We start from the raw sequence: 16,071 nt of genomic DNA, 5'->3' as shown, positions 1-16,071 counted from the left end.
AAATTGGACACCATGCATCACTAGCCTGGTTCTATATTTAACTCTCATAGCTTCAGGCACATCAGGGTACCTACCCAGGCCCAGTAGACAGGATGCTTTGCCTTTCCTGGCCAGGAGGGAGTAGGACGAATAGCCTGGTTCATTTTTCATGTTGAGTCAATTGTGTTGCTTGAAATTAACTCATCGTTTGTTAAAACAGCAAGCCCTCTGGCAGAAAGCATAAAGGGATCGTCTAGGTGATTCCACACCCAGACCGCCTCGGACACGGTATCTACATGGAAATCCCAAAGGCAGAGGCGCCTCTGACGTCCCTCGTTGACATTCCTCTACTGCCCGGATTGCCATACACAATGGTGTTGAGCGTTAAAGCTCCGAGAGACGAGTTTAGAGGTGGGCTCGTCCGGGATTTGAACCCGGGACCTCTCGCACCCTAAGCGAGAATCATACCCCTAGACCAACGAGCCAATCGGGTAACCCCACCGGCCCCCTGGGAAACATTTTTCCAGCACGTAGCAGCCAGCTTCCAAAAAGCCAAAGCAGTCACGTGTTAGGCATAAGGGGAATTAGGTCAAATGGTAGAGCGCTCGCTTAGCATGCGAGAGGTAGCGGGATCGATGCCCGCATTCTCCACGTGGTTGACACTTGTTGCTAAATTCTCTGATGTTACAGACCCGCGGCGTGCCCTCTCTGTGGGTGCTTCTGCCGTTCACACTTGCAGAAAAGGGCTTCACTTTGGCTCCAGATTTTACATTTTGCCTCAAAAAGCCAACAGGTCCCAGTGTCGGTCCTCAGTATGGCACCTGAGCACACACATGAACGTCTTCTATAAGGATGTTACTTCACAAAGCAACATGGAGCTTTACATTCCAAGAGCGTTTTATTGCCATTAAAAATTGGAATCACTTTCTTTCTATGTTCATTTGTCTTCCTGTCATTTCTGGTAAGGTATTTTTATTGCATTTCATTATCAGATTGTACATGTGAGCTGTGTGTTTCCTTTGGCCTGTACACATGAGCTGTGTGTTTTCTTTAGCCAAAACGTCGATGGATTTTTCATTTATCCTAAGGTTTCGTACATGTTTAATTTGCTTCCTTGTAATGTGCTTGTGGTTGCTGAAATTTGGCACATTGTGTATTGTTGGCCCACCGTCAGGGTGAACAGAAAACAGTGCTCAATGTTGCTTGAATTAACTCCTTTTTCGTCTACAGCCTGAGTGCTCTGGTAGAAAGGCTTAAAGGGCGGGGGATTGTTTTGGGGGTAACAAACACTGTTCCCGGGGTAACAAACACTGTTCCCTTGGACACGGTTCTGCTTGGAAACCACAAAACATCCAATAGGTCCCACCGAGATTTGAACTCGGATCGCTGGATTCAGAGTCCAGAGTGCTAACCATTACACCATGGAACCACAGTTTGCGTTTGCACCTGACTCCCTGGGTCACGGAGAAAAGGACACTCGGACAGGGACTGTCAGGTAAGCCGCAGTGAGTCGGCTAAACAAAACCTTAAGAATTGCCCCTTATTGCCGAAACCCGGGATCGAACCAGGGACCTTTAGATCTTCAGTCTAACGCTCTCCCAACTGAGCTATTTCGGCCCCAACGGCTTATGTGGCAGAAATGTCCATGAAAAATCACACCATTAAAGCGGTCAGCCAGAGGAGGTAGAATAAAACGCTTGGCCCGTACGGGGATTGAACCCGCGACCTTGGCGTTATTAGCACCACGCTCTAACCAACTGAGCTAACCGGCCACGCGTTTACACGTGGAACTGCGCATGTCTCTGACAAGACTGACATGAATGTTTCATAGTGTAGCAGCAACAAGAAGCAAAGCGAGAGACGGGCTCGTCCGGGATTTGAACCCGGGACCTCTCGCACCCAAAGCGAGAATCATACCCCTAGACCAACGAGCCAAGGCGTACTACCTCGTTGCTATGCCGCTGTGAAACATGTGACCACAACATAGTCACCATGTCCTCAGGCAGTTCCTGGGGATGGGCCTGTTGGGTCCTGCTACTCTGATTAGCCACAATGAGCCAACCTGCCTTAGTGTTGGGCTGGTGTCAAAATAAGCACTTGTCGATATTAGTACATGTTAATTGCTTGAAATTTGAAATGGTGTGAAAGAACTTGACTGGTCTGAATAAATCCCAGACCTGTACCCAGCTGAACACCTTTGTTTTGACTTACAGGCTCTGAGCCAAACACTCATCACCCAATCCTATCAATGATTTGTTCCCATGGTCACAGTCATTTCTGCACAGAAAAAGCCCTTTTTGCAAAACTGCTGCAGCATAGATGGAAACAAAGTACTGTGACAAGGTCTGTATTGTACAGCATTAATATTTGTTTTGTTTGGAAAAACTGGAATAGTTAAACATGTTAATTTATTCTTAACGCCATTTCAGCATCTATGGGTATATTCATGGCGAGAACTGGTTATTGGCAACGCCAGAAATGCAGGTTAGGTGATTGGAGATGTCAAATTGCCCTTCCCTCGGTATGTGTCTATGTATAGATCAAGGTGTGTATAGTTTTTGTACTGTGGAAGGAAACCCAATAACGCAGTGCCCAGAGTAATTCCACGTTGACTCAAGGGGAACATGTAAACTCCACACAGAATGGCCTCCTGACCCAGCCAGGGCTTGAACAGGAGACCTTCTTGCTGTGAGACAACAGTGCTCTGTTTGGGATGGCCACTGTGTTGCCCCAAACATCTTTATTAGAAGGGGCATCCCAATACTTAGTGTACGTTGTAACGTCAAGTAACATCTAAGAAGCCATGTCTTTATCACATTTTCCAAGTGTTGATTTTAGATTGGGAGAAAATTCTGATGAATCATCCGTAAACTAAATTGGACACCATGCATCACTAGCCTGGTTCTATATTTAACTCTCATAGCTTCAGGCACATCAGGGTACCTACCCAGGCCCAGTAGACAGGATGCTTTGCCTTTCCTGGCCAGGAGGGAGTAGGACGAATAGCCTGGTTCATTTTTCATGTTGAGTCAATTGTGTTGCTTGAAATTAACTCATCGTTTGTTAAAACAGCAAGCCCTCTGGCAGAAAGCATAAAGGGATCGTCTAGGTGATTCCACACCCAGACCGCCTCGGACACGGTATCTACATGGAAATCCCAAAGGCAGAGGCGCCTCTGACGTCCCTCGTTGACATTCCTCTACTGCCCGGATTGCCATACACAATGGTGTTGAGCGTTAAAGCTCCGAGAGACGAGTTTAGAGGTGGGCTCGTCCGGGATTTGAACCCGGGACCTCTCGCACCCTAAGCGAGAATCATACCCCTAGACCAACGAGCCAATCGGGCAACCCCACCGGCCCCCTGGGAAACATTTTTCCAGCACGTAGCAGCCAGCTTCCAAAAAGCCAAAGCAGTCACGTGTTAGGCATAAGGGGAATTAGGTCAAATGGTAGAGCGCTCGCTTAGCATGCGAGAGGTAGCGGGATCGATGCCCGCATTCTCCACGTGGTTGACACTTGTTGCTAAATTCTCTGATGTTACAGACCCGCGGCGTGCCCTCTCTGTGGGTGCTTCTGCCGTTCACACTTGCAGAAAAGGGCTTCACTTTGGCTCCAGATTTTACATTTTGCCTCAAAAAGCCAACAGGTCCCAGTGTCGGTCCTCAGTATGGCACCTGAGCACACACATGAACGTCTTCTATAAGGATGTTACTTCACAAAGCAACATGGAGCTTTACATTCCAAGAGCGTTTTATTGCCATTAAAAATTGGAATCACTTTCTTTCTATGTTCATTTGTCTTCCTGTCATTTCTGGTAAGGTATTTTTATTGCATTTCATTATCAGATTGTACATGTGAGCTGTGTGTTTCCTTTGGCCTGTACACATGAGCTGTGTGTTTTCTTTAGCCAAAACGTCGATGGATTTTTCATTTATCCTAAGGTTTCGTACATGTTTAATTTGCTTCCTTGTAATGTGCTTGTGGTTGCTGAAATTTGGCACATTGTGTATTGTTGGCCCACCGTCAGGGTGAACAGAAAACAGTGCTCAATGTTGCTTGAATTAACTCCTTTTTCGTCTACAGCCTGAGTGCTCTGGTAGAAAGGCTTAAAGGGCGGGGGATTGTTTTGGGGGTAACAAACACTGTTCCCGGGGTAACAAACACTGTTCCCTTGGACACGGTTCTGCTTGGAAACCACAAAACATCCAATAGGTCCCACCGAGATTTGAACTCGGATCGCTGGATTCAGAGTCCAGAGTGCTAACCATTACACCATGGAACCACAGTTTGCTTTTGCACCTGACTCCCTGGGTCACGGAGAAAAGGACACTCGGACAGGGACTGTCAGGTAAGCCGCAGTGAGTCGGCTAAACAAAACCTTAAGAATTGCCCCTTATTGCCGAAACCCGGGATCGAACCAGGGACCTTTAGATCTTCAGTCTAACGCTCTCCCAACTGAGCTATTTCGGCCCCAACGGCTTATGTGGCAGAAATGTCCATGAAAAATCACACCATTAAAGCGGTCAGCCAGAGGAGGTAGAATAAAACGCTTGGCCCGTACGGGGATTGAACCCGCGACCTTGGCGTTATTAGCACCACGCTCTAACCAACTGAGCTAACCGGCCACGCGTTTACACGTGGAACTGCGCATGTCTCTGACAAGACTGACATGAATGTTTCATAGTGTAGCAGCAACAAGAAGCAAAGCGAGAGACGGGCTCGTCCGGGATTTGAACCCGGGACCTCTCGCACCCAAAGCGAGAATCATACCCCTAGACCAACGAGCCAAGGCGTACTACCTCGTTGCTATGCCGCTGTGAAACATGTGACCACAACATAGTCACCATGTCCTCAGGCAGTTCCTGGGGATGGGCCTGTTGGGTCCTGCTACTCTGATTAGCCACAATGAGCCAACCTGCCCTAGTGTTGGGCTGGTGTCAAAATAAGCACTTATCGATATTAGTACATGTTAATTGCTTGAAATTTGAAATGGTGTGAAAGAACTTGACTGGTCTGAATAAATCCCAGACCTGTACCCAGCTGAACACCTTTGTTATGACTTACAGGCTCTGAGCCAAACACTCATCACCCAATCCTATCAATGATTTGTTCCCAGGGTCACAGTCATTTCTGCACAGAAAAAGCCCTTTTTGCAAAACTGCTGCAGCATAGATGGAAACAAAGTACTGTGACAAGGTCTGTATTGTACAGCATTAATATTTGTTTTGTTTGGAAAAACTGGAATAGTTAAACATGTTAATTTATTCTTAACGCCATTTCAGCATCTATGGGTATATTCATGGCGAGAACTGGTTATTGGCAACGCCAGAAATGCAGGTTAGGTGAATTGGAGATGTCAAATTGCCCTTCCCTGGGTATGTGTCTGTGTATAGATCAAGGTGTGTATAGTTTTTGTACTGTGGAAGTAAACCCAATAACGCAGTGCCCAGAGTAATTCCACGTTGACTCAAGGGGAACATGTAAACTCCACACAGAATGGCCTCCTGACCCAGCCAGGGCTTGAACAGGAGACCTTCTTGCTGTGAGACAACAGTGCTCTGTTTGGGATGGCCACTGTGTTGCCCCAAACATCTTATTAGAAGGGGCATCCCAATACTTAGTGTACGTTGTAACGTCAAGTAACATCTAAGAAGCCATGTCTTTATCACATTTTCCAAGTGTTGATTTTAGATTGGGAGAAAATTCTGATGAATCATCCGTAAACTAAATTGGACACCATGCATCACTAGCCTGGTTCTATATTTAACTCTCATAGCTTCAGGCACATCAGGGTACCTACCCAGGCCCAGTAGACAGGATGCTTTGCCTTTCCTGGCCAGGAGGGAGTAGGACGAATAGCCTGGTTCATTTTTCATGTTGAGTCAATTGTGTTGCTTGAAATTAACTCATCGTTTGTTAAAACAGCAAGCCCTCTGGCAGAAAGCATAAAGGGATCGTCTAGGTGATTCCACACCCAGACCGCCTCGGACACGGTATCTACATGGAAATCCCAAAGGCAGAGGCGCCTCTGACGTCCCTCGTTGACATTCCTCTACTGCCCGGATTGCCATACACAATGGTGTTGAGCGTTAAAGCTCCGAGAGACGAGTTTAGAGGTGGGCTCGTCCGGGATTTGAACCCGGGACCTCTCGCACCCTAAGCGAGAATCATACCCCTAGACCAACGAGCCAATCGGGCAACCCCACCGGCCCCCTGGGAAACATTTTTCCAGCACGTAGCAGCCAGCTTCCAAAAAGCCAAAGCAGTCACGTGTTAGGCATAAGGGGAATTAGGTCAAATGGTAGAGCGCTCGCTTAGCATGCGAGAGGTAGCGGGATCGATGCCCGCATTCTCCACGTGGTTGACACTTGTTGCTAAATTCTCTGATGTTACAGACCCGCGGCGTGCCCTCTCTGTGGGTGCTTCTGCCGTTCACACTTGCAGAAAAGGGCTTCACTTTGGCTCCAGATTTTACATTTTGCCTCAAAAAGCCAACAGGTTCCAGTGTCGGTCCTCAGTATGGCACCTGAGCACACACATGAACGTCTTCTATAAGGATGTTACTTCACAAAGCAACATGGAGCTTTACATTCCAAGAGCGTTTTATTGCCATTAAAAATTGGAATCACTTTCTTTCTATGTTCATTTGTCTTCCTGTCATTTCTGGTAAGGTATTTTTATTGCATTTCATAATCAGATTGTACATGTGAGCTGTGTGTTTCCTTTGGCCTGTACACATGAGCTGTGTGTTTTCTTTAGCCAAAACGTCGATGGATTTTTCATTTATCCTAAGGTTTCGTACATGTTTAATTTGCTTCCTTGTAATGTGCTTGTGGTTGCTGAAATTTGGCACATTGTGTATTGTTGGCCCACCGTCAGGGTGAACAGAAAACAGTGCTCAATGTTGCTTGAATTAACTCCTTTTTCGTCTACAGCCTGAGTGCTCTGGTAGAAAGGCTTAAAGGGCGGGGGATTGTTTTGGGGGTAACAAACACTGTTCCCGGGGTAACAAACACTGTTCCCTTGGACACGGTTCTGCTTGGAAACCACAAAACATCCAATAGGTCCCACCGAGATTTGAACTCGGATCGCTGGATTCAGAGTCCAGAGTGCTAACCATTACACCATGGAACCACAGTTTGCTTTTGCACCTGACTCCCTGGGTCACGGAGAAAAGGACACTCGGACAGGGACTGTCAGGTAAGCCGCAGTGAGTCGGCTAAACAAAACCTTAAGAATTGCCCCTTATTGCCCCTTATTGCCGAAACCTGGGATCGAACCAGGGACCTTTAGATCTTCAGTCTAACGCTCTCCCAACTGAGCTATTTCGGCCCCAACGGCTTATGTGGCAGAAATGTCCATGAAAAATCACACCATTAAAGCGGTCAGCCAGAGGAGGTAGAATAAAACGCTTGGCCCGTACGGGGATTGAACCCGCGACCTTGGCGTTATTAGCACCACGCTCTAACCAACTGAGCTAACCGGCCACGCGTCAGTGGAACTGCGCATGTCTCTGACAAGACTGACATGAATGTTTCATAGTGTAGCAGCAACAAGAAGCAAAGCGAGAGACGGGCTCGTCCGGGATTTGAACCCGGGACCTCTCGCACCCAAAGCGAGAATCATACCCCTAGACCAACGAGCCAAGGCGTACTACCTTGTGGCTATGCCGCTGTGAAACATGTGACCACAACATAGTCACCATGTCCTCAGGCAGTTCCTGGGGATGGGCCTGTTGGGTCCTGCTACTCTGATTAGCCACAATGAGCCAACCTGCCTTAGTGTTGGGCTGGTGTCAAAATAAGCACTTGTCGATATTAGTACATGTTAATTGCTTGAAATTTGAAATGGTGTGAAAGAACTTGACTGGTCTGAATAAATCCCAGACCTGTACCCAGCTGAACACCTTTGTTTTGACTTACAGGCTCTGAGCCAAACACTCATCACCCAATCCTATCAATGATTTGTTCCCATGGTCACAGTCATTTCTGCACAGAAAAAGCCCTTTTTGCAAAACTGCTGCAGCATAGATGGAAACAAAGTACTGTGACAAGGTCTGTATTGTACAGCATTAATATTTGTTTTGTTTGGAAAAACTGGAATAGTTAAACATGTTAATTTATTCTTAACGCCATTTCAGCATCTATGGGTATATTCATGGCGAGAACTGGTTATTGGCAACGCCAGAAATGCAGGTTAGGTGATTGGAGATGTCAAATTGCCCTTCCCTCGGTATGTGTCTATGTATAGATCAAGGTGTGTATAGTTTTTGTACTGTGGAAGGAAACCCAATAACGCAGTGCCCAGAGTAATTCCACGTTGACTCAAGGGGAACATGTAAACTCCACACAGAATGGCCTCCTGACCCAGCCAGGGCTTGAACAGGAGACCTTCTTGCTGTGAGACAACAGTGCTCTGTTTGGGATGGCCACTGTGTTGCCCCAAACATCTTTATTAGAAGGGGCATCCCAATACTTAGTGTACGTTGTAACGTCAAGTAACATCTAAGAAGCCATGTCTTTATCACATTTTCCAAGTGTTGATTTTAGATTGGGAGAAAATTCTGATGAATCATCCGTAAACTAAATTGGACACCATGCATCACTAGCCTGGTTCTATATTTAACTCTCATAGCTTCAGGCACATAAGGGTACCTACCCAGGCCCAGTAGACAGGATGCTTTGCCTTTCCTGGCCAGGAGGGAGTAGGACGAATAGCCTGGTTCATTTTTCATGTTGAGTCAATTGTGTTGCTTGAAATTAACTCATCGTTTGTTAAAACAGCAAGCCCTCTGGCAGAAAGCATAAAGGGATCGTCTAGGTGATTCCACACCCAGACCGCCTCGGACACGGTATCTATATGGAAATCCCAAAGGCAGAGGCGCCTCTGACGTCCCTCGTTGACATTCCTCTACTGCCCGGATTGCCATACACAATGGTGTTGAGCGTTAAAGCTCCGAGAGACGAGTTTAGAGGTGGGCTCGTTTGGGATTTGAACCCGGGACCTCTCGCACCCTAAGCAAGAATCATACCCCTAGACCAACGAGCCAATTGGGCAACCCCACCGGCCCCCTGGGAAACATTTTTCCAGCACGTAGCAGCCAGCTTCCAAAAAGCCAAAGCAGTCACGCATTAGGCATAAGGGGAATTAGCTCAAATGGTAGAGCGCTCGCTTAGCATGCGAGAGGTAGCGGGATCGATGCCCGCATTCTCCACGTGGTTGACACTTGTTGCTAAATTCTCTGATGTTACAGACCCGCGGCGTGCCCTCTCTGGGTGCTTCTGTGGTTCACACTTGCAGAAAAGGGCTTCACTTTGGCTCCAGATTTTACATTTTGCCTCAAAAAGCCAACAGGTCCCAGTGTCGGTCCTCAGTATGGCACCTGAGCACACACACATGAACGTCTTCTATAAGGATGTTACTTCACAAAGCAACATGGAGCTTTACATTCCAAGAGCGTTTTATTGCCATTAAAAATTGGAATCACTTTCTTTCTATGTTCATTTGTCTTCCTGTCATTTCTGGTAAGGTATTTTTATTGCATTTCATTATCAGATTGTACATGTGAGCTGTGTGTTTCCTTTGGCCTGTACACATGAGCTGTGTGTTTTCTTTAGCCAAAACGTCGATGGATTTTTCATTTATCCTAAGGTTTCGTACATGTTTAATTTGCTTCCTTGTAATGTGCTTGTGGTTGCTGAAATTTGGCACATTGTGTATTGTTGGCCCACCGTCAGGGTGAACAGAAAACAGTGCTCAATGTTGCTTGAATTAACTCCTTTTTCGTCTACAGCCTGAGTGCTCTGGTAGAAAGGCTTAAAGGGCGGGGGATTGTTTTGGGGGTAACAAACACTGTTCCCTTGCACACGGTTCTGCTTGGAAACCACAAAACATCCAATAGGTCCCACCGAGATTTGAACTCGGATCGCTGGATTCAGAGTCCAGAGTGCTAACCATTACACCATGGAACCACTGTTTGCTTTTGCACCTGACTCCCTGGGTCACGGAGAAAAGGACACTCGGACAGGGACTGTCAGGTAAGCCGCAGTGAGTCGGCTAAACAAAACCTTAAGAATTGCCCCTTATTGCCGACACCCGGGATCGAACCAGGGACCTTTAGATCTTCAGTCTAACGCTCTCCCAACTGAGCTATTTCGGCACCAACGGCTTATGTGGCAGAAATGTCCACGAGAAATCACACCATTAAAGCGGTCAGCCAGAGGAGGTAGAATAAAACGCTTGGCCCGTACGGGGATCGAACCCGCGACCTTGGCGTTATTAGCACCACTCTCTAACCAACTGAGCTAACCGGCCACGCATTTACACGTGGAACTGCGCATGTCTCTGACAAGACTGACATGAATGTTTCATAGTGTAGCAGCAACAAGAAGCAAAGCGAGAGACGGGCTCGTCCGGGATTTGAACCCGGGACCTCTCGCACCCAAAGCGAGAATCATACCCCTAGACCAACGAGCCAAGGCGTACTACCTTGTTGCTATGCCGCTGTGAAACATGTGACCACAACATAGTCACCATGTCCTCAGGCAGTTCCTGGGGATGGGCCTGTTGGGTCCTGCTACTCTGATTAGCCACAATGAGCCAACCTGCCCTAGTGTTGGGCTGGTGTCAAAATAAGCACTTATCGATATTAGTACATGTTAATTGCTTGAAATTTGAAATGGTGTGAAAGAACTTGACTGGTCTGCATAAATCCCAGACCTGTACCCAGCTGAACACCTTTGTTATGACTTACAGGCTCTGAGCCAAACACTCATCACCCAATCCTATCAATGATTTGTTCCCAGGGTCACAGTCATTTCTGCACAGAAAAAGCCCTTTTTGCAAAACTGCTGCAGCATAGATGGAAACAAAGTACTGTGACAAGGTCTGTATTGTACAGCATTAATATTTGTTTTGTTTGGAAAAACTGGAATAGTTAAACATGTTAATTTATTCTTAACGCCATTTCAGCATCTATGGGTATATTCATGGCGAGAACTGGTTATTGGCAACGCCAGAAATGCAGGTTAGGTGAATTGGAGATGTCAAATTGCCCTTCCCTGGGTATGTGTCTGTGTATAGATCAAGGTGTGTATAGTTTTTGTACTGTGGAAGTAAACCCAATAACGCAGTGCCCAGAGTAATTCCACGTTGACTCAAGGGGAACATGTAAACTCCACACAGAATGGCCTCCTGACCCAGCCAGGGCTTGAACAGGAGACCTTCTTGCTGTGAGACAACAGTGCTCTGTTTGGGATGGCCACTGTGTTGCCCCAAACATCTTATTAGAAGGGGCATCCCAATACTTAGTGTACGTTGTAACGTCAAGTAACATCTAAGAAGCCATGTCTTTATCACATTTTCCAAGTGTTGATTTTAGATTGGGAGAAAATTCTGATGAATCATCCGTAAACTAAATTGGACACCATGCATCACTAGCCTGGTTCTATATTTAACTCTCATAGCTTCAGGCACATCAGGGTACCTACCCAGGCCCAGTAGACAGGATGCTTTGCCTTTCCTGGCCAGGAGGGAGTAGGACGAATAGCCTGGTTCATTTTTCATGTTGAGTCAATTGTGTTGCTTGAAATTAACTCATCGTTTGTTAAAACAGCAAGCCCTCTGGCAGAAAGCATAAAGGGATCGTCTAGGTGATTCCACACCCAGACCGCCTCGGACACGGTATCTACATGGAAATCCCAAAGGCAGAGGCGCCTCTGACGTCCCTCGTTGACATTCCTCTACTGCCCGGATTGCCATACACAATGGTGTTGAGCGTTAAAGCTCCGAGAGACGAGTTTAGAGGTGGGCTCGTCCGGGATTTGAACCCGTGACCTCTCGCACCCTAAGCGAGAATCATACCCCTAGACCAACGAGCCAATCGGGCAACCCCACCGGCCCCCTGGGAAACATTTTTCCAGCACGTAGCAGCCAGCTTCCAAAAAGCCAAAGCAGTCACGTGTTAGGCATAAGGGGAATTAGGTCAAATGGTAGAGCGCTCGCTTAGCATGCGAGAGGTAGCGGGATCGATGCCCGCATTCTCCACGTGGTTGACACTTGTTGCTAAATTCTCTGATGTTACAGACCCGCGGCGTGCCCTCTCTGTGGGTGCTTCTGCCGTTCACACTTGCAGAAAAGGGCTTCACTTTGGCTCCAGATTTTACATTTTGCCTCAAAAAGCCAACAGGTTCCAGTGTCGGTCCTCAGTATGGCACCTTAGCACACACATGAACGTCTTCTATAAGGATGTTACTTCACAAAGCAACATGGAGCTTTACATTCCAAGAGCGTTTTATTGCCATTAAAAATTGGAATCACTTTCTTTCTATGTTCATTTGTCTTCCTGTCATTTCTGGTAAGGTATTTTTATTGCATTTCATAATCAGATTGTACATGTGAGCTGTGTGTTTCCTTTGGCCTGTACACATGAGCTGTGTGTTTTCTTTAGCCAAACAAAACCTTAAGAATTGCCCCTTATTGCCCCTTATTGCCGAAACCTGGGATCGAACCAGGGACCTTTAGATCTTCAGTCTAACGCTCTCCCAACTGAGCTATTTCGGCGCCAACGGCTTATGTGGCAGAAATGTCCACGAGAAATCACACCATTAAAGCAATCAGCCAGAGGAGGTAGAATAAAACGCTTGGCCCGTACGGGGATCGAACCCGCGACCTTGGCGTTATTAGCACCACTCTCTAACCAACTGAGCTAACCGGCCACACATTTACACGTGGAACTGCGCATGTCTCTGACAAGACTGACATGAATGTTTCATAGTGTAGCAGCAACAAGAAGCAAAGCGAGAGACGGGCTCGTCCGGGATTTGAACCCGGGACCTCTCGCACCCAAAGCGAGAATCATACCCCTAGACCAACGAGCCAAGGCGTACTACCTTGTTGCTATGCCGCTGTGAAACATGTGACCACAACATAGTCACCATGTCCTCAGGCAGTTCCTGGGGATGGGCCTGTTGGGTCCTGCTACTCTGATTAGCCACAATGAGCCAACCTGCCCTAGTGTTGGGCTGGTGTCAAAATAAGCACTTATCGATATTAGTACATGTTAATTGCTTGAAATTTGAAATGGTGTGAAAGAACTTGACTGGTCTGCATAAATCCCAGACCTGTACCCAGCTGAACACCTTTGTTATGACTTACAGGCTCTGAGCCAAACACTCATCACCCAATCCTATCAATGATTTGTTCCCAGGGTCACAGTCATTTCTGCACAGAAAAAGCCCTTTTTGCAAAACTGCTGCAGCATAGATGGAAACAAAGTACTGTGACAAGGTCTGTATTGTACAGCATTAATATTTGTTTTGTTTGGAAAAACTGGAATAGTTAAACATGTTAATTTATTCTTAACGCCATTTCAGCATCTATGGGTATATTCATGGCGAGAACTGGTTATTGGCAACGCCAGAAATGCAGGTTAGGTGAATTGGAGATGTCAAATTGCCCTTCCCTGGGTATGTGTCTGTGTATAGATCAAGGTGTGTATAGTTTTTGTACTGTGGAAGTAAACCCAATAACGCAGTGCCCTGAGTAATTCCACGTTGACTCAAGGGGAACATGTAAACTCCACACAGAATGGCCTCCTGACCCAGCCAGGGCTTGAACAGGAGACCTTCTTGCTGTGAGACAACAGTGCTCTGTTTGGGATGGCCACTGTGTTGCCCCAAACATCTTATTAGAAGGGGCATCCCAATACTTAGTGTACGTTGTAACGGCAAGTAACATCTAAGAAGCCATGTCTTTATCACATTTTCCAAGTGTTGATTTTAGATTGGGAGAAAATTCTGATGAATCATCCGTAAACTAAATTGGACACCATGCATCACTAGCCTGGTTCTATATTTAACTCTCATAGCTTCAGGCACATCAGGGTACCTACCCAGGCCCAGTAGACAGGATGCTTTGCCTTTCCTGGCCAGGAGGGAGTAGGTTCATTTTCAAAAGTTCATTTTTCATGTTGAGTCAATTGTGTTGCTTGAAATTAACTCATCGTTTGTTAAAACAGCAAGCCCTCTGGCAGAAAGCATAAAGGGATCGTCTAGGTGATTCCACACCCACACCGCCTCGGACACGGTATCTACATGGAAATCCCAAAGGCAGAGGCGCCTCTGACGTCCCTCGTTGACATTCCTCTACTGCCCGGATTGCCATATACAATGGTGTTGTGTGTTAAAGCTCCGAGAGACGAGTTTAGAGGTGGGCTCGTCCGGGATTTGAACCCGGGACCTCTCGCACCCTAAGCGAGAATCATACCCCTAGACCAACGAGCCAATCGGGCAACCCCACCGGCCCCCTGGGAAACATTTTTCCAGCACGTAGCAGCCAGCTTCCAAAAAGCCAAAGCAGTCACGTGTTAGGCATAAGGGGAATTAGGTCAAATGGTAGAGCGCTCGCTTAGCATGCGAGAGGTAGCGGGATCGATGCCCGCATTCTCCACGTGGTTGACACTTGTTGCTAAATTCTCTGATGTTACAGACCCGCGGCGTGCCCTCTCTGTGGGTGCTTCTGCCGTTCACACTTGCAGAAAAGGGCTTCACTTTAGCTCCAGATTTTACATTTTGCCTGAAAAAGCCAACAGGTCCCAGTGTCGGTCCTCAGTATGGCACCTGAGCACACACATGAACGTCTTCTATAAGGATGTTACTTCACAAAGCAACATGGAGCTTTACATTCCAAGAGCGTTTTATTGCCATTAAAAATTGGAATCACTTTCTTTCTATGTTCATTTGTCTTCCTGTCATTTCTGGTAAGGTATTTTTATTGCATTTCATTATCAGATTGTACATGTGAGCTGTGTGTTTTCTTTAGCCAAAACGTCGATGGATTTTTCATTTATCCTAAGGTTTCGTACATGTTTAATTTGCTTCCTTGTAATGTGCTTGTGGTTGCTGAAATTTGGCACATTGTGTATTGTTGGCCCACCGTCAGGGTGAACAGAAAACAGTGCTCAATGTTGCTTGAATTAACTCCTTTTTCGTCTACAGCCTGAGTGCTCTGGTAGAAAGGCTTAAAGGGCGGGGGATTGTTTTGGGGGTAACAAACACTGTTCCCGGGGTAACAAACACTGTTCCCTTGGACACGGTTCTGCTTGGAAACCACAAAACATCCAAAAGGTCCCACCGAGATTTGAACTCGGATCGCTGGATTCAGAGTCCAGAGTGCTAACCATTACACCATGGAACCACAGTTTGCTTTTGCACCTGACTCCCTGGGTCACGGAGAAAAGGACACTCGGACAGGGACTGTCAGGTAAGCCGCAGTGAGTCGGCTAAACAAAACCTTAAGAATTGCCCCTTATTGCCGAAACCCGGGATCGAACCAGGGACCTTTAGATCTTCAGTCTAACGCTCTCCCAACTGAGCTATTTCGGCCCCAACGGCTTATGTGGCAGAAATGTCCATAAAAAATCACACAATTAAAGCGGTCAGCCAGAGGAGGTAGAATAAAACGCTTGGCCCGTACGGGGATTGAACCCGCGACCTTGGCGTTATTAGCACCACGCTCTAACCAACTAAGCTAACCGGCCACGCATTTACACGTGGAACTGCGCATGTCTCTGACAAGACTGACATGAATGTTTCATAGTGTAGCAGCAACAAGAAGCAAAGCGAGAGACGGGCTCGTCCGGGATTTGAACCCGGGACCTCTCGCACCCAAAGCGAGAATCATACCCCTAGACCAACGAGCCAAGGCGTACTACCTCGTTGCTATGCCGCTGTGAAACATGTGACCACAACATAGTCACCATGTCCTCAGGCAGTTCCTGGGGATGGGCCTGTTGGGTCCTGCTACTCTGATTAGCCACAATGAGCCAACCTGCCTTAGTGTTGGGCTGGTGTCAAAATAAGCACTTGTCGATATTAGTACATGTTAATTGCTTGAAATTTGAAATGGTGTGAAAGAACTTGACTGGTCTGAATAAATCCCAGACCTGTACCCAGCTGAACACCTTTGTTTTGACTTACAGGCTCTGAGCCAAACACTCATCACCCAATCCTATCAATGATTTGTTCCCATGGTCACAGTCATTTCTGCACAGAAAAAGCCCTTTTTGCAAAACTGCTGCAGCATAGATGGAAAC

The 16,071-nt window shown here is 46.9% G+C and overlaps 29 non-coding genes across 29 annotated transcripts; 1 reads left to right on the top strand and 28 right to left on the bottom strand.

Moving 5' to 3' along the window:
- Positions 1-392: 392 nt before the first annotated feature.
- On the bottom strand, positions 393-464 carry trnap-agg (transfer RNA proline (anticodon AGG)). The gene has a single exon. It is a non-coding gene; the product is annotated as a tRNA-Pro (tRNA).
- An 872-nt stretch (positions 465-1,336) lies between these two features.
- Positions 1,337-1,408, bottom strand: trnaq-cug (transfer RNA glutamine (anticodon CUG)). Its single transcript has one exon. It is a non-coding gene; the product is annotated as a tRNA-Gln (tRNA).
- A 115-nt stretch (positions 1,409-1,523) lies between these two features.
- Positions 1,524-1,596, bottom strand: trnaf-gaa (transfer RNA phenylalanine (anticodon GAA)). The gene has a single exon. It is a non-coding gene; the product is annotated as a tRNA-Phe (tRNA).
- Positions 1,597-1,677: 81 nt separating this feature from the next.
- On the bottom strand, positions 1,678-1,751 carry trnai-aau (transfer RNA isoleucine (anticodon AAU)). The gene has a single exon. It is a non-coding gene; the product is annotated as a tRNA-Ile (tRNA).
- Positions 1,752-1,841: 90 nt separating this feature from the next.
- trnap-ugg (transfer RNA proline (anticodon UGG)) lies at positions 1,842-1,913 on the bottom strand. Its single transcript has one exon. It is a non-coding gene; the product is annotated as a tRNA-Pro (tRNA).
- A 1,331-nt stretch (positions 1,914-3,244) lies between these two features.
- Positions 3,245-3,316, bottom strand: trnap-agg (transfer RNA proline (anticodon AGG)). The gene has a single exon. It is a non-coding gene; the product is annotated as a tRNA-Pro (tRNA).
- An 872-nt stretch (positions 3,317-4,188) lies between these two features.
- On the bottom strand, positions 4,189-4,260 carry trnaq-cug (transfer RNA glutamine (anticodon CUG)). Its single transcript has one exon. It is a non-coding gene; the product is annotated as a tRNA-Gln (tRNA).
- A 115-nt stretch (positions 4,261-4,375) lies between these two features.
- trnaf-gaa (transfer RNA phenylalanine (anticodon GAA)) lies at positions 4,376-4,448 on the bottom strand. The gene has a single exon. It is a non-coding gene; the product is annotated as a tRNA-Phe (tRNA).
- An 81-nt stretch (positions 4,449-4,529) lies between these two features.
- Positions 4,530-4,603, bottom strand: trnai-aau (transfer RNA isoleucine (anticodon AAU)). The gene has a single exon. It is a non-coding gene; the product is annotated as a tRNA-Ile (tRNA).
- Positions 4,604-4,693: 90 nt separating this feature from the next.
- trnap-ugg (transfer RNA proline (anticodon UGG)) lies at positions 4,694-4,765 on the bottom strand. Its single transcript has one exon. It is a non-coding gene; the product is annotated as a tRNA-Pro (tRNA).
- Positions 4,766-6,096: 1,331 nt separating this feature from the next.
- trnap-agg (transfer RNA proline (anticodon AGG)) lies at positions 6,097-6,168 on the bottom strand. Its single transcript has one exon. It is a non-coding gene; the product is annotated as a tRNA-Pro (tRNA).
- An 872-nt stretch (positions 6,169-7,040) lies between these two features.
- On the bottom strand, positions 7,041-7,112 carry trnaq-cug (transfer RNA glutamine (anticodon CUG)). Its single transcript has one exon. It is a non-coding gene; the product is annotated as a tRNA-Gln (tRNA).
- A 125-nt stretch (positions 7,113-7,237) lies between these two features.
- trnaf-gaa (transfer RNA phenylalanine (anticodon GAA)) lies at positions 7,238-7,310 on the bottom strand. Its single transcript has one exon. It is a non-coding gene; the product is annotated as a tRNA-Phe (tRNA).
- Positions 7,311-7,391: 81 nt separating this feature from the next.
- Positions 7,392-7,465, bottom strand: trnai-aau (transfer RNA isoleucine (anticodon AAU)). The gene has a single exon. It is a non-coding gene; the product is annotated as a tRNA-Ile (tRNA).
- Positions 7,466-7,551: 86 nt separating this feature from the next.
- On the bottom strand, positions 7,552-7,623 carry trnap-ugg (transfer RNA proline (anticodon UGG)). The gene has a single exon. It is a non-coding gene; the product is annotated as a tRNA-Pro (tRNA).
- A 1,496-nt stretch (positions 7,624-9,119) lies between these two features.
- On the top strand, positions 9,120-9,192 carry trnaa-agc (transfer RNA alanine (anticodon AGC)). Its single transcript has one exon. It is a non-coding gene; the product is annotated as a tRNA-Ala (tRNA).
- Positions 9,193-9,877: 685 nt separating this feature from the next.
- Positions 9,878-9,949, bottom strand: trnaq-cug (transfer RNA glutamine (anticodon CUG)). The gene has a single exon. It is a non-coding gene; the product is annotated as a tRNA-Gln (tRNA).
- A 115-nt stretch (positions 9,950-10,064) lies between these two features.
- trnaf-gaa (transfer RNA phenylalanine (anticodon GAA)) lies at positions 10,065-10,137 on the bottom strand. Its single transcript has one exon. It is a non-coding gene; the product is annotated as a tRNA-Phe (tRNA).
- An 81-nt stretch (positions 10,138-10,218) lies between these two features.
- Positions 10,219-10,292, bottom strand: trnai-aau (transfer RNA isoleucine (anticodon AAU)). Its single transcript has one exon. It is a non-coding gene; the product is annotated as a tRNA-Ile (tRNA).
- Positions 10,293-10,382: 90 nt separating this feature from the next.
- Positions 10,383-10,454, bottom strand: trnap-ugg (transfer RNA proline (anticodon UGG)). The gene has a single exon. It is a non-coding gene; the product is annotated as a tRNA-Pro (tRNA).
- A 1,331-nt stretch (positions 10,455-11,785) lies between these two features.
- On the bottom strand, positions 11,786-11,857 carry trnap-agg (transfer RNA proline (anticodon AGG)). Its single transcript has one exon. It is a non-coding gene; the product is annotated as a tRNA-Pro (tRNA).
- A 609-nt stretch (positions 11,858-12,466) lies between these two features.
- Positions 12,467-12,539, bottom strand: trnaf-gaa (transfer RNA phenylalanine (anticodon GAA)). Its single transcript has one exon. It is a non-coding gene; the product is annotated as a tRNA-Phe (tRNA).
- An 81-nt stretch (positions 12,540-12,620) lies between these two features.
- Positions 12,621-12,694, bottom strand: trnai-aau (transfer RNA isoleucine (anticodon AAU)). The gene has a single exon. It is a non-coding gene; the product is annotated as a tRNA-Ile (tRNA).
- Positions 12,695-12,784: 90 nt separating this feature from the next.
- On the bottom strand, positions 12,785-12,856 carry trnap-ugg (transfer RNA proline (anticodon UGG)). The gene has a single exon. It is a non-coding gene; the product is annotated as a tRNA-Pro (tRNA).
- Positions 12,857-14,188: 1,332 nt separating this feature from the next.
- Positions 14,189-14,260, bottom strand: trnap-agg (transfer RNA proline (anticodon AGG)). The gene has a single exon. It is a non-coding gene; the product is annotated as a tRNA-Pro (tRNA).
- Positions 14,261-15,101: 841 nt separating this feature from the next.
- trnaq-cug (transfer RNA glutamine (anticodon CUG)) lies at positions 15,102-15,173 on the bottom strand. Its single transcript has one exon. It is a non-coding gene; the product is annotated as a tRNA-Gln (tRNA).
- Positions 15,174-15,288: 115 nt separating this feature from the next.
- trnaf-gaa (transfer RNA phenylalanine (anticodon GAA)) lies at positions 15,289-15,361 on the bottom strand. Its single transcript has one exon. It is a non-coding gene; the product is annotated as a tRNA-Phe (tRNA).
- An 81-nt stretch (positions 15,362-15,442) lies between these two features.
- Positions 15,443-15,516, bottom strand: trnai-aau (transfer RNA isoleucine (anticodon AAU)). Its single transcript has one exon. It is a non-coding gene; the product is annotated as a tRNA-Ile (tRNA).
- A 90-nt stretch (positions 15,517-15,606) lies between these two features.
- trnap-ugg (transfer RNA proline (anticodon UGG)) lies at positions 15,607-15,678 on the bottom strand. The gene has a single exon. It is a non-coding gene; the product is annotated as a tRNA-Pro (tRNA).
- Between the last annotated feature and the right edge of the window lie 393 nt (positions 15,679-16,071).

The sequence above is a fragment of the Paramisgurnus dabryanus genome, chromosome 19, assembly GCF_030506205.2.
Source record: "Paramisgurnus dabryanus chromosome 19, PD_genome_1.1, whole genome shotgun sequence".
Taxonomy (NCBI): Eukaryota; Metazoa; Chordata; class Actinopteri; order Cypriniformes; family Cobitidae; genus Paramisgurnus; species Paramisgurnus dabryanus.
Note: the sequence above shows the minus strand (reverse complement) of the source record. Positions and strands in the feature narration are given on the sequence as shown.